Source organism: Trachurus japonicus, chromosome 9 (assembly GCF_045865225.1).
Source record: "Trachurus japonicus isolate A0001 chromosome 9, Traja_1.0".
Taxonomy (NCBI): domain Eukaryota; kingdom Metazoa; phylum Chordata; class Actinopteri; order Carangiformes; family Carangidae; genus Trachurus; species Trachurus japonicus.
Window position 1 is genome coordinate 31,712,675 of NC_140915.1, and position 16,690 is coordinate 31,729,364.

The window sequence follows — 16,690 nt, forward strand, 5'->3', positions numbered from 1 at the left end:
ATTAACTGCTTGTCGAGCATCAAGCAGTGGTTGAATGAGAATTATCTACAGCTGAACTCAGATAAGACAGAGACACTAATCATCGCGCCCCTGATAGCAGTATTCCGCAGATCAAGCAGTGTATTGGTACCTTAGGCTTGTCTGTCCTACCTAAGACAGGAACTTGGGCGTTACATTTGATACTGCAATGTCCTTGGAGCACCACTCAAAACTTTTAACAAAAAACTGCTTCTTCCAACTAAGGAATATCTCCAAGCTAAGAACTCTGGTGTCACAGGCTGAGTTGGAAATGATTATCCATGCTTTTATCTCGTCTCGTTTAGATTATTGTAACAGTCTTTTTACTTGTTTTAATAAGAAAGAGCTCGACCATTTCCAGGTTATTCAGAACTCCGCCGCAAGGCTTTTAACTCACACAAACAGAAGGGCACATATCACGCCTGTTTTAGCCTCACTGCATTAGTTACCCTTGCATTTTAGAATACATTTTAAAATTTTAGTTCTCACTTTTAGAGCCTTACACGGTCAAGCTCCTTCTTACCTGTCTGATTTTATACAGTTTTACACCCCCACCCGCAGTCTGAGGTCCTCTGACCAACGGCTTTTAGTTGTTCCGCACCACGCACTTTAAAACCAGAGGTGACAGATCTTTTTGCTGTAGCTCCTAGGTTGTGGAACACCTTACCCTTTTCACTACGCTCTTTGGATTCTGTCGATACTTTTAAAAAGAACTTAAAGACCCATCTATTTAAACAGGCATTTGGTTAACCTGTGGGTCTTTGTATCTATGCTTTTCTTGTATGTCTTTTGTCTTGTTTTGTTTTGCTCTGCTTTGTTGCTATTGTTTTGACACTGTGAAGCACTTTGTGGTTTCTACCTGTGAAAGGTGCTATACAAATAAAGTTTATTATTATTATTATTATTATTAAAAGCTGCGTCCTATGTCTCAGGCTCCACCTGTAATTGTACTACTATTAATAGAGTTGGAAAGACTAAACGTCTGAACTTAAATTCATGAGAAAAATACAAATTGTTGGAGATGTTTACATCAAAAGTATAAAATAATTGAGAGGTTGATGAATGTGAGCTGAAAACCTGTGTGTGTGTGTGTGTGTGTGTGTGTGTGTGTGTCTGACGGTCTCTCTGTCTGCGTGTACACGTGCAGAAAGCCACAGAACTCCTCTCTCCCTAATGATCTGATTGATTGGCAGCCTGCCCTCAGAAGTTACCATGGCGACTCAACTAACTGCTTACATTTTACTGTGTGGAACAGTGTGTTTGTGTATGTGTGCATGTGTGACTGTGTGTGAGTGTCTGTGTGTGTCTGTCTGTGTGAGTGTGATGCCTGTGTTTGTGTGTGGACATCCTCTGTCAGTCTGGTTTATCATGTGTGTGTGTGGGGCTGTGTTTAAAAACATCTTAATGAGCGGCCAGGCTGCACCTGCACTGTTCTATTTATAGACTTTGATAACGAGCTGGCCCCAACAGCTGGACCAACTGCACACAGAGCAGAGCAGAGCAGAGCAGAGCAGAGAGATTTGAGCTCTGAGCAGCTTCTGAAAACAGCCCAGAAAAAGAGAACCGTACCTCTTATCAGAATGTGGCCATGACTACTGGGGCAAGGAGACCTTCCTGCATTGATGTGCATTAAATGTTTGTAGGGCAAAAACTTTTCTCAGGGTCGCAAGGTAGAAAAGGGGGGCATTTCTGCTTTTCTAAAAAAATCAGCTCCTACTTTTATATTGAAGTGGATGAGCCACTGGAGCGGGTCTAGCTGCACAATTAGGCTCACTGAGACAATTCTGTAAGTCTGTCTGCTGTTTTGAGCACATCAAATGAGACACGACAAGTGTGGCTACAAACCAGTGAGGAAATCATGTGTCTAGAGTTTAATTTGTGGCCGTGCTGGCAATTTATCCAGAAAAAATCCTGAATGTTTTTTCGATCCCTCTCACTCTAACGATGATGTCACTCACTCTAAGCCCTGCTCGTTAGACGCAACACACACCCATTATAAAGCTGGATTTTGTCAAAAAACTTAATGATTTTAAAGCGGCCAAATATCAGAAACTGTTGAAGATATCAATAAGCTGAGTCATAGAGGAATACTTAAAAAGTTTGTCTACAGCTCAGAATTTGAATGAAGTCTCTAGCTGAAAGTATGTGGACACTTTAAAGGCTGAAAGAAGTAAGAAGATTTGAAGAGTTTCAAGACTGTTCCAATGCATTCTCTATGGGGAAAAAAAATCTGAAATAGTTGAATATTGCAAAAAGTATGAATAGTTGAAAAGAGAAAAGACATATAGCACACCTGTCCCGAAAAGGCTGAAAATTTTGATATTTGAATTGTTGAAATAGCACAAAGTATGAAGGACTAGTTACATGACGAAGAAAGGCAGAAAATGGCCGAACCGAATAACAATAGTGTGAATGCTTCCAGCATTCACACTAATTATTCTCTGAGTCTCTGTGCATTTTTGACGGCATTGTGAGACAGAAGACAAGCGTGGCTACAAACTGTTTCCAAAATCATGAGTGTAGAGTGTCATTTGTAGCTTTGCTGGCAGTTTCAGAAGAAAAGTTCCAGTCGCTTTTTTGGATCTCCTGCACTCTACGATGACGTCACCCACTCTGACCCAACCCCATACACACTCATTGAAAAGTGTGAAAATTGTCAGAAATCCTCATGTGCTTTTAAAGGATTTATCTCAAAAACGGTACAAGCTATGAAAAAGTTGTAAATACAGGATGAATACATTAGAAGTTTGTCTACAGCTCAGAATTTGAATGAAGTCTCTAGCTGAAAGTATGTGGACGCTTTAAAGGCTGAAAGAAGTAAGAAGATTTGAAGAGTTTCAAGACTGTTCCAATGTATTCTCTATGGGGGAAAAAAAATCAGAAATAGTTGAATATTGCAAAAAGTATGAATAGTTGAAAAGAGAAAAGACATAGCACACCTGTCCCGAAAAGGCTGAACATTTTGATATTTGGGTAGCACTACATAATACGGCCCGCGACTTACAGCGTACCTACCGCTCTCTTGCGGCGTAGGTTGCCGCTTATTTCACACAAGTACTGAGTAACTGCAGCTCACTTTCCCCCCTGTTTCCCCCGTGCATTTACAGTGTAACTAGGCTGCGTCTTAGCGCGTAACTTACATCCTGCTTCACACCAACTTCCACAGAAGTACAGGGTAACTCTCGCTGTTTTACAGTTTAACTAGGCTGCGTCTTGGCACGTAACTCCTGTCCTACTTTACACCAAATTACACAGTAACTCTCGCTCACTCCGCCACTAATTACCCCGCATTTTACAGTATAACTAGGTTGTGTCTTAGAGCGTAACTCCCGTACAATTACGTCCTACTTTGCCCGGACTTACAGTGTAACTCCTGCCAGGCACATTAGAAATTAAATAGTCTACTGTACAATATGAGCACAGTTGCAATCCATGTTTTCCAAAAGTGTCAGCAGCGACATTTCACCTCTATTTCAGAGATTTATTATTCATTATTTAATTGTATGGTTTGGAATAGGTGAGAAATGGGTATAGAGTGTGGACATTTTCCAATACAGTAACAGGCTGGCTGGTAGCAAACTTACCTCTCTAAAATGCACATCTATGAAAGTCTATTTCTGTCATCCAAGGGCAAAAACACAAACTATACAGTAATACATCCACAATAATGAGTCATTCGGAGAGTTAGAAAATGTTTTTATTATTTATTAACCAGAAAACACATGACACATCCACATCCATGATCATTCATAAACTTTAAGTACAGTAAGTACCCTACTGTAAGTGAGCACTGTTACCCCTCCTTAGTCTGCACCTATACAGTAGCTGTCATGCACCTACACACTACTTGTCTTAGAGTTACCCAGTAAGTAGAGGGTAACGGGCTGTATTATAAAGTAATGGCTGTTACTCCCTCCTTACGCTGCACCTATACAGTAGCTGTCATGCACCTACACACTACTTGTCTTAGAGTTACCCAGTAAGTAGAGGGTAACGGGCTGTATTATAAAGTAATGGCTGTTACTCCCTCCTTACGCTGCACCTATACAGTAGCTGTCATGCACCTACACACTACTTGTCTTAGAGTTACCCAGTAAGTAGAGGGTAACGGGCTGTATTATAAAGTAATGGCTGTTACTCCCTCCTTACGCTGCACCTATACAGTAGCTGTCATGCACCTACACACTACTTGTCTTAGAGTTACCCAGTAAGTAGAGGGTAACGGGCTGTATTATAAAGTAATGGCTGTTACTCCTTCCTTACGCTGCACCTATACAGTAGCTGTCATGCACCTACACACTACTTGTCTTAGAGTTACCCAGTAAGTAGAGGGTAACGGGCTGTATTATAAAGTAATGGCTGTTACTCCCTCCTTAGTCTGCACCTATACAGTAGCTGTCATGCACCTACACACTACTTGTCTTAGAGTTACCCAGTAAGTAGAGGGTAACGGGCTGTATTATAAAGTAATGGCTGTTACTCCCTCCTTAGTCTGCACCTATACAGTAGCTGTCATGCACCTACACTGTACTTGTCTTAGAGTTACCCAGTAAGTAGAGGGTAACGGGCTGTATTATAAAGTAATGGCTGTTACTCCCTCCTTAGTCTGCACCTATACAGTAGCTGTCATGCACCTACACTGTACTTGTCTTAGAGTTACTCAGTAACTAGAGGGTAACGGGCTGTATTATAAAGTATTCTTTGTTATTCCCTCCTTAGAGTGCAAATACACTGTAATTGTCCTGCAACTACAATGTAGTTGTCCCGGAGTTACCCAGTACCTACAAAGTAGCGGGCTGTATTATAAAGTATTCTTTGTTATTCCCTCCTTAGTGTGCAAATACACTGTAATTGTCCTGCAACTACACTGTAGTTGTCCTGGAGTTACCCAGTACCTTCTACTGCAGCTGTAACTACTGTCTAAGTAGAACCAGTAAGTTAGAACACAGTTTGTTTCACGAGATAACATCATCTGAAAGTACAGTAATACAAAGACAAAACTAACTGAAGTGTCCCTGACATCATAAAATAACAGATTTCTACTGGCTTTTGTTATTTACATTAAAGTTCAGTTTTGTTCCTTCTGTTATAAACTGTTTCATTTAGTTTTGATCCATCTGTCTGGTCCTTCTAGGTCTAAAATAGTCAGTCAAGTCAGTTTCATTTGACAAAATGTACTTTCTAAGTTAGAAGAGTCAAGTGGAAAAGATTGTTGTGATACTACTATCACACCGGAGTGTGACACTCAGTAATGGAGAATGGATGGGCTCCTCCATAAAAGGTGATCTTGATCTTGATCCAGCTCCTTGGGTCAAGGCAGAGATCAGGGTCATGGGTGGCGTGCCATCTCCCTCGTCAGGTACCATTTTCATGGCATCTCAAAAACCTCACCTGTGTAGAAACATAATTATATATTGTATCATCAACTTCATCACATAAATGCATCACTGTAAAACAAAGTGAGAAAATTAATAACTTTGAACGGTACAGTTTTTCTCATCATGGAATACTTAATCCCGGTTTTACCTTTCACATCATAAATCATTAGCCTTTTAAACCATAACTTGTGATTTTTAAGCATATTAATCAATTACAAATTATACATATTTTTTTCTTTAACTATTGAGTAAATATTTTAACCATTTAAAAATCTTCAATTTTACAAAATCAATGCTATGACCATACTGTTTCACAACTGTAGGCTGCACCAGTACATTATTGTTACTCTTGACTGTATTCATCATACCAGTCATTACCAACAGTAACGTTAGCTAATGGAGCTAATGTGGACAGTAGCTACTAACACAAATACAGTTCCCGGGTTAGCGTGGTTCAGGGGAAAACACACACTATTATCTTTAGCACAAGCTAACATTGCTAGCTGCGTTAGCATAGCTACTTAACTCACCAAGAGGTTGATAACGCGGTCAAACTGCCGTCGCACAGGTCCTCGGTTCATCCCTCTCGTCTCCCGGGGTGTTTGCTCTGTGTTTATATCAACATATCACATCGTAGACATTGCATAATTTCCCTCATTTCTCCACTTCGTCTCCTCCTGTCGTCCCTGCGGCGGTGTCAACAAGCTCCGTCCTCGCTGTGAGGTGGGACTTTCTACCTTCTCAACAGGCAACCAATGACAAGTGAGCTGCTTCTGGTCTGACCAATGACAGATGGTCAAAGGTGAGTGACTGTGATTGACGACTTATTTCATCCTATTTGACTATCACAGTCTCTCAGATTTGACCATCTGTCATTGGTCAGACCAGAAGCTGCTCACTTGCCATTGGTTGCCTGTTGAGAAGGTAGAAAGTCCCACCTCACAGCGAGGACGGAGCTTGTTGACACCGCCGCAGGGACGACAGGAGGAGACGAAGTGGAGAAATGAGGGAAATTATGCAATGTCTACGATGTGATATGTTGATATAAACACAGAGCAAACACCCCGGGAGACGAGAGGGATGAACCGAGGACCTGTGCGACGGCAGTTTGACCGCGTTATCAACCTCTTGGTGAGTTAAGTAGCTATGCTAACGCAGCTAGCAATGTTAGCTTGTGCTAAAGATAATAGTGTGTGTTTTCCCCTGCACCAGCTAACCGGGAACTGTATTTGTGTTAGTACTGTCCACATTAGCTCCATTAGCTAACGTTACTGTTGGTAATGAATGGTATGATGAATACAGTCAAGAGTAACAATAATGTACTGGTGCAGCCTACAGTTGTGAAACAGTATGGTCATAGCATTGATTTTGTAAAATTGAAGATTTTTAAATGGTTAAAATATTTACTCAATAGTTAAAGAAAAAAATATGTATAATTTGTAATTGATTAATATGCTAAAAAATCACAAGTTATGGTTTAAAAGGCTAATGATTTATGATGTGAAAGGTAAAACCGGGATTAAGTATTCCATGATGAGAAAAACTGTACCGTTCAAAGTTATTAATTTTCTCACTTTGTTTTACAGTGATGCATTTATGTGATGAAGTTGATGATACAATATATAATTATGTTTCTACACAGGTGAGGTTTTTGAGATGCCATGAAAATGGTGCCTGACGAGGGAAATGGCACGCCACCCATGACCCTGATCTCTGCCTTGACCCAAGGAGCTGGATCAAGATCAAGATCACCTTTTATGGAGGAGCCCATCCATTCTCCATTACTGAGTGTCACACTCCGGTGTGATAGTAGTATCACAACAATCTTTTCAACTTGACTCTTCTAACTTAGAAAGTACATTTTGTCAAATGAAACTGACTTGACTGACTATTTTAGACCTAGAAGGACCAGACAGATGGATCAAAACTAAATGAAACAGTTTATAACAGAAGGAACAAAACTGAACTTTAATGTAAATAACAAAAGCCAGTAGAAATCTGTTATTTTATGATGTCAGGGACACTTCAGTTAGTTTTGTCTTTGTATTACTGTACTTTCAGATGATGTTATCTCGTGAAATAAACTGTGTTCTAACTTACTGGTTCTACTTAGACAGTAGTTACAGCTGCAGTAGAAGGTACTGGGTAACTCCAGGACAACTACAGTGTAGTTGCAGGACAATTACAGTGTATTTGCACACTAAGGAGGGAATAACAAAGAATACTTTATAATACAGCCCGCTACTTTGTAGGTACTGGGTAACTCCGGGACAACTACATTGTAGTTGCAGGACAATTACAGTGTATTTGCACTCTAAGGAGGGAATAACAAAGAATACTTTATAATACAGCCCGTTACCCTCTACTTACTGGGTAACTCTAAGACAAGTACAGTGTAGGTGCATGACAGCTACTGTATAGGTGCAGACTAAGGAGGGAGTAACAGCCATTACTTTAAAATACAGCCCGTTACCCTCTACTTACTGGGTAACTCTAAGACAAGTAGTGTGTAGGTGCATGACAGCTACTGTATAGGTGCAGCGTAAGGAGGGAGTAACAGCCATTACTTTATAATACAGCCCGTTACCCTCTACTTACTGGGTAACTCTAAGACAAGTAGTGTGTAGGTGCATGACAGCTACTGTGTAGGTGCAGACTAAGGAGGGAGTAACAGCCATTACTTTATAATACAGCCCGTTACCCTCTACTTACTGGGTAACTCTAAGACAAGTACAGTGTAGGTGCATGACAGCTACTGTATAGGTGCAGCGTAAGGAAGGAGTAACAGCCATTACTTTATAATACAGCCCGTTACCCTCTACTTACTGGGTAACTCTAAGACAAGTAGTGTGTAGGTGCATGACAGCTACTGTATAGGTGCAGCGTAAGGAGGGAGTAACAGCCATTACTTTATAATACAGCCCGTTACCCTCTACTTACTGGGTAACTCTAAGACAAGTAGTGTGTAGGTGCATGACAGCTACTGTGTAGGTGCAGCGTAAGGAGGGAGTAACAGCCATTACTTTATAATACAGCCCGTTACCCTCTACTTACTGGGTAACTCTAAGACAAGTAGTGTGTAGGTGCATGACAGCTACTGTATAGGTGCAGCGTAAGGAGGGAGTAACAGCCATTACTTTATAATACAGCCCGTTACCCTCTACTTACTGGGTAACTCTAAGACAAGTAGTGTGTAGGTGCATGACAGCTACTGTATAGGTGCAGACTAAGGAGGGGTAACAGTGCTCACTTACAGTAGGGTACTTACTGTACTTAAAGTTTATGAATGATCATGGATGTGGATGTGTCATGTGTTTTCTGGTTAATAAATAATAAAAACATTTTCTAACTCTCCGAATGACTCATTATTGTGGATGTATTACTGTATAGTTTGTGTTTTGCCCTTGGATGACAGAAATAGACTTTCATAGATGTGCATTTTAGAGAGGTAAGTTTGCTACCAGCCAGCCTGTTACTGTATTGGAAAATGTCCACACTCTATACCCATTTCTCACCTATTCCAAACCATACAATTAAATAATGAATAATAAATCTCTGAAATAGAGGTGAAATGTCGCTGCTGACACTTTTGGAAAACATGGATTGCAACTGTGCTCATATTGTACAGTAGACTATTTAATTTCTAATGTGCCTGGCAGGAGTTACACTGTAAGTCCGGGGAAAGTAGGACGTAATTGTACGGGAGTTACGCTCTAAGACACAACCTAGTTATACTGTAAAATGCGGGGTAATTAGTGGCGGAGTGAGCGAGAGTTACTGTGTAATTTGGTGTAAAGTAGGACAGGAGTTACGTGCCAAGACGCAGCCTAGTTATACTGTAAAACAGCGAGAGTTACCCTGTACTTCTGTGGAAGTTGGTGTGAAGCAGGATGTAAGTTACGCGCTAAGACGCAGCCTAGTTACACTGTAAATGCACGGGGGAAACAAGGGGGAAAGTGAGCTGCAGTTACTCAGTACTTGTGTGAAATAAGCGGCAACCTACGCGGCAAGAGAGCGGTAGGTACGCTGTAAGTCGCGGGCCGTATTATGTAGTGCTACCGATATTTGAATTGTTGAAATAGCACAAAGTATGAAGGACTAGTTACATGACGAAGAAAGGCAGAAAATGGCCGAACCGAATAACAATAGTGTGAATGCTTCCAGCATTCACACTAATAAGAGTTTCATACTGCACTGACAAACGAAACAAAATATATAAATACTATAATAGTCTGTGTGTATCTACAAACTTGCTTGCATGCATTTGAATGTGTGATGCCAGAATGAGCATGAATGACACTCACCATCATAGCAAACCGAGTAAAACTTATTTAAACAGTGAGTTTTATACAGTTTCCCATGTTGGAAATAACCACAGTCCCCTTCTTGATTCTGACCCCCAACCAAATAATTTCTTTCTCCCTCTTTGTAGAAATCTTTGTCTGCCAGAGACCAGTGCCATGTCTTAGTTGTTCCTGTCCTAAGTCCTATCCACAGGCCGTCATCATATTTGTCCTCAACATCTCTAAGAAGCCTTTCCATCTCTTCCATGTCATCAATGGTGGCCAGGTCCAAACAGTTCTCTCTGCAGTAGCTCTGAGCCTCAGACCAGGTTTTTGGAGTCGTCACTACAACATATTGATGCTGAGGGACACATGAAGCCAGAGAGCAGAGTCCTGGGGAAGAAATACCAGAAAACCTTAGCTGTGAGTTACATTTACACTAACTATAAAGAGTACGGTAATACTGACCTGATAGAAGCAGAGTTAGATGTGAGATCCTCTCCATAGCTGTAACAATGTCCATAACAGAGGAAAGAGGATTTACTTCTTCAAACTCTAGAAATGTAGAATATGCCTTCAGAAGGTAGCCACAATGATAAATTGACTTTCTGCTGCTCTGCAACGTTGTACAAAGTAAAGCATCAGTCACTCTGCCAGTCACCTCAAGGATAAAACTGGTTCATTGGTCGAGAGATAGTTCATCTGCTTATTCCACCTATAACACACACTTTGCATTCAGCCTTTGCTTCACAAATCAGTCAAACCCAAGACTTGCCCTCACACAAAGTTCAGTCGTCTCTGCCCAACTCTCCTTCATCCAGAAGTTTGCCTGGCAATTAACCGTGCATTTCATTTATGCAATGACCTAACCAACTCACATTTCCCCCCCGCCCAGGGTTAGCACCCGCCGATCAGCAGTTGGTTAGGTCCAAATAAAAACTGTGTTTCCTGCACTTTGAGGGGCTGGAAAAAATTATATTATAGTGAACAATGGAACTGTGTATTTTTTTTCAGGGAAAACCTCTATTAGGCCGCGAAAATAGGCCGTTTCTTTGGGTCTGTTCACAACACTGTAAGTTGTAAATCTCTGGGCAGGGCTATTATGGGCTGGCGTTGCTAACGGGAGGAGTGCAGAGAGTCTTCTACTGCAATTAAAGTACTTAGGGGCTATTTGTAGATCATACAACCACACTTTAAAAAAAATGCTAAAAAAATTAAAAAAATATAAAATTCTGTGAGAGACTGTGGCGGGCCCAAACGATGGGAAACACTGTTACCAGCATATCAGTGTCCATATCTCCAGCTGGAGTCACAATGTGGTGGTCCCGTCAATGTGAAAAGGCCATGCAGTGGTCTGTGTTCTCTGACATCTCCCAAACATTTATCACTTACTGATTTCAGTCATGTGATCATGAGACACCATGTGACCCTGTAGAGTGTGTGAGTGTTACCACTGAGTGTGTCAGACCTCCTACCCAAATCCCCACATCTTTAATGTTGCCAAGTACTTTGTTGAATTCTTGAGTACTTCTTCTTGAGTAAATGGACACCATAACCTTCCACTATGCTTCACCAGAGTCCACACCAACCTCCAGCCCTGCCTTTGCTACTGGCCCTGCTGACAACATCTCTTCTCCAGTGCCCAAAGTCTCTGCCCCCAATCCTACAGCGGCTACCTTTGCCCCCCTGTATTACCATCCAACTGTGACCCCTCCTGGACCAGGCTGGGGGCTAAACCCAAGCCTCTTACCACCTCCACTCCTCGAGAAACATGCATCCTGGTCCCTTGTGAATGGGAACAGAAGAAACACACTGCCTCCTCGAGCACCCCACCATAACATCCAACTGGACAATAAATTTGATGTCCTTGCTAGATTTTCCTCCTCTGGCAGCTGAACCTCAAACATCTTCATCACTTCCCCTACAGCCCCACAACGATTCATCACCCCAGCTGCTTCTGCTCTCTTCTACTCCTGTAGAAAAAAAGTAGCCTATGTGTGGTTCAGTGTTTCCCCTACCCCAAAAGTCTTATGTTTTTCTTTTATAAATGTAGTAATGATGGTCCACAATTGTGATAAAATGTAGCCTATAGTAAAGGGAAATCTCCTTTTCCTGGCATTCTGGGTGGCCAGCTCCCATACAACTCTGGTCGAAGAATCACCAAATCTGCAATCACTGGGATTGGCAATAGTCTGGTCACAGGGTTCCCACAAAAGAAAGAGATCTGTTTAATTTCAAGTAGGTGTGGTAAGTTTTTTTTTTAATGCAGCTGGGTATATAAGGCACCTGCAGAACCTGGTTTTGACCTGCAACAATGGATAGAGTTGTGATTACCGTGAGGGATAACGAAGGTGCCATTCAGTTAAAAGTAAGCAGAGAAACTGCAGAAAGAATGAGAACTGGTGAGTACAAAAGTAAAGTATGAGACACTTGGATGGCATGTATTAAATTAAATCTGATTTTTCCCAGATAAAAAGTATGCTGATGACCTAGTTAAGCAAATAAGAGCCACAGAACACAATCAAGGTATGTTCTCTTTTTTATTATACCAGCCAAACATGAATATTCAAATACGTATAGATGAGTCTTTTCAATCTTCTGGCTTTCTTTCTCTGCAGTAAACCCAATCAGCGTCACCCAACCTCCTGTCTTTCCCACACCTCCAACATTCACCCTGTGCCCCGCTCCTATTCCCCAGCCAACAGTTTCTGCCACCCCCACTCAGGTCCGAACCCAGCCTGCAGCCACATTCACCAGGTGCCCCACTCCTGAAACCCACATTTTACCACAGCAATCATTCCCATCTACATCCATCCAGCCAGAATGCGATGTATCCCAGACAGGTACAGTGGTTGCTTCTAATCTGTGGATTAAAATACAATAAGAATGTTTTCAACAATGTTTTCTCAGAATTCAGACACAGGACCACATTACTTCTGATTGAACTCACCCGGACATACAAAGACCTTTATCACCGCAACAAAATAGCTAGGTTATTATGAAAGCAAACTTGTGTGAAAATACCACTTCTCTGATTTTACTGGAAATTCTCTTGTGTCATTACAGAAAATGGATGAAATATTTGGTGGCTCCGGGGTGGGGAGTGCACCACCTGGAACAATCATGTCCACGCCGCTCTTCCCCAGTCAAACATCACCTGAGGACCAGCCCCCCAGTCAAGCTCCCCCGTCTGAGGACCAGCCAGGTGGGATGGACGAGCAGGAGCCTGGTCCCTCAACAGCCACTCGCAGCACCAAAAGAAGAGAAGAAGAGCTGCACCAAAAAAGGGCCATGGACCAATCCAGGAGACGTATGAAGCCCATGCAGAGAGGAGGACCACTGCCCTGGAAGCTCTGGTGAGGCCGGAATTGGCCAGGTCTAGGCGACTTAAAGAGAGGAGAAGAAACTTTGAGAAAAAAATGCTGACATTCATTCATTCATTCATTCATTCATTTTCTATACCGCTTATCCTGCACTAGGGTCACGGGTGAGCTGGAGCCTATCTCAGCTGACTTTGGGCGAGAGGCGGGGTACACCCTGGACAGGTCGCCAGTCTATCGCAGGGCCAACATATATAGACAGACAACCATTCACACTCTCATTCACACCTATGGGCAATTTAGAGTCGCCAATTAACCTAACCTGCATGTCTTTGGACTGTGGGAGGAAGCCGGAGTACCCGGAGAGAACCCATGCATGCACGGGGAGAACATGCAAACTCCACACAGAAGGGTCCCAGCCGGCCGGCGGGTTCGAACCCAGAACCCTCTTGCTGTGAGGCGACAGTGCTAACCACTGCACCACCGTGCCCCCCAAAAAAAAAAAAAAAAAAAAAAAAAAAAAAAAATGCTGACATGCATGGGTCAAATAGTCTCCCAACTAAAAGAAATTGGGCAGCAGCAACAAACCATTATAACTCTACTAGAAGAAAGCAACAACAAATAAATGTTGAAAAAAAAAAGATATGTGTGTCTGTGTTTTGTTTGTTCGATACATCTCATCAAAAACTGAACAGCTCAGTGGTTGGCTGTTCACATTCACAAATGACTGCCTCTGGGGACCGCTGACACTCTGAGATCCCCTGCTGGTTTTGCCTGGGTTTACCACCCAGTTACCATGAACTGCCACGTGGAGGCACAGCAGAAGTCTTGGTGATGTAGAGGCACTTAAAATCACATGGTAATTAACTTCATGCCTTGTAGACTAAGTATTGCAAGGTGGTACTGTAGTTATTTTAAACCCAATATTTGACCAGAGTTCCTCACATCACCCTGTGGCATGCTTCCACCAGCTCACAAAATGTGAATAGAAGATTTTTACAAAAAGGGTGAGTGTGAAAGTGTAGCTATCCTCTGAAAGTGTATCCTGTTCCTAAATGCGAGCACAAATCATGTCCCTGTAATGTGATGCATCTTGGTTGTTGGGCTGTGGTGGGTGTGGATCCTCTTCGAATGGACCCTGCTCATCTTCGTCCATCTGGTCACCTGGGTCTAAACAGATGTTGTGAAGGATGCAACATGCTGTGACTGCTGCACTGATGTTTGCCACATCCTTCATGTGCAGACACTTTAGCCTCCTGAATTTTGACTTCAAGATGCCAAACGCATGCTCAATGACCACACGAGATGAATTCAGCTTCTGATTAAAACGCCTGTGCCTGGCGGTTAGGTGGCCATTATCCCTGTAGGGCTTCATCAGGTGGATGGACAGAGGATAGGCTAAATCCCCAATGATGTACATCCCCTCTGGGACCAGGGCCTGGGGATCTTCCTCCAACATATGTGCAACATCTGTGTTCTGAAATGTCCTTGCGTCATGCCAACTACCAGGGTGACCTACGTTGGCGTGACAGAAGCGCCGGTCACCGGTATAGTACAGCGGCTAAGCATGAAAATTGTGCACTTTTTGAAAGAAACATGAAACTTCTACCATAGTTAGTTTATGCCATGAGGTTTATTTTAAGATCGGGAGGGAAGTCAGATTTGACCTCTGAGGCCCGGGAGAGGTCAAATCCAAGATGGCCGCCAATAATATTCAAAAATGCCTATCGCTGGAACCAAACACAGTAGAAAAACACTTAAGGTGTCATTTCCCACTAATTTTTGGGTGCCCATTCTGTTGGTGATACCTTTGAGACCAATAGAATTCAAAAAAATGCATTTAGATCAATGTGTAGGTCAAATTATGCAGACATAGGGAGGTGAACAGTGCAAAAAGGTAGTTTATTTCCAAAATAATAGCCTAACAGTGATGATGATGTTAATAATGATGATAATAGTGCCAATAATAATAATCATTATCATAATAAGTTCTTTTTTTTTTACTGATTTATTATTAACTCATTGGCTGCCAGCCATTTTCAGAGCAGAGAGCTGCATACTGCCAGCCGTTTTAGAGCATTTTTTACAGACCCTTTCAAGACCCACAGAATATTGTGTTCATGTAAACATGTAAACACCAAAACTACCAAGAGTAAGAGTAGACTCTATTCTTTCATTAGGAAAAAAAAGTTTGTTTCTACCTTTTTCCATTCTTTAGTAAACGGCAGTAGAACATTGGCTGGTTTCGCCAAAAACACCTGTTTTTGACCAAAACACATTCAAGAAAATGCATTTATGTAAAGGTGCAAATCTGCAATTTAATAATACTGTCGCCCTCCTCTTTCCGCGGAGAGAGGGGTGGTGTCTGACGCTGTGTGGAAGCATTGCGAAGGCCCATGGAGGGGAGTTGACACAATGTGCTTTCGCCCAGTACTCTGAATTAGAGTTCTCAATTTCAACCCAAACCCGAGTAAGGCCGATGGGTCGGGTTGGTTTGGCACGAGATGCTGTGTGTATCTCCAAAAAACCACAATGTTTTTGTGGCCGAAATTGAATCAGTTTCACCCGCTGATAAGGTGCTGCTGCGTCACCATCTGCTCTCGCTGCAAAGAAAGCATGTCACTTTTTTAGTTTAGTTTTCTTTTTTTTTGTTGGGCTGGGCTGGGTTTGGCCAGACAACTAATGCTGGTGTATCGAGCTCTGTCGGGTCCGGGCTTAAAACCCACGGGCCGAGTCAGGTCGGGTTGTAATTTTCAGGCCCGTTGAGAACTCTACTTTGAATGTCAAAGTGAAGAAATTTAATGAAGTGCAGATAAACGGCAGGAGTAACTATTGGCACTTTTCCACTACACAGTCACGGCACGGCTCAGTAAAGGTGCTTTTCCATTACAGCTGAGTTCTCTAGTTCCTCCTCAGCAGGGGTGGGGGGATCGCAAGGCCACACTGTTTCTCTCTCTATTTTCGATCTTCTCGTCAGCTCCAAACTCACTTGTCTGTTCCTCGATTACGGACCACAGCGTGGTTTTCCACACAGCATCATTTAACTCGGGTGAAGGAATAACAACGGTCTCGGTACAGATAAATTCTCATGTCGGACATCGCGCTCACGACTCTTCCAGTGACAACGCTCTGCCCAATCAGTGGAAGGCAGTCGGCTGACGTCACGTTTTAGGTATGGCCGTTCCAGGATTGAGGACTACGGCCCTCTCCAGGAGCCGAGCTGGTCCTCAAAGGGATGAGGGACGGCCGCAAGGGTGGCTGGTGCCCTGAGGGGACCTCTACACGACGCTGGCTGGCCCTCTATAACGGGAACCCCGCCTGGCTGCATCCCACCGGCTGGCGGTCAGCTGGGGGCAGTTTGGGCTCGTAATGATTATAGAAGGTGGCGGACCAGCTGCTGATGCAGAAATGAGTCCGTATGGGCTGTATCATGTCGTAGTACTCATGATGGCGCCTGACGTGCAGGTAAACACAGAAAGCCGTATGACCCAGTAGCCAAATGCCTCGTCATCTAATTAGTGACACACATGAATGGATGAACGAGATTCCCACTGTCCCTACCTACTATCTAGCGAAACCCCCTGACAACCGGCTTTTGATTACAGCGAGTAGAGCCGTTGGTGACAGGGTTGGCGCGTGGCCGGATGGTGGTCCGCCGGTCCTCTCCAATCTCGCACTGCATGTTTGTTGA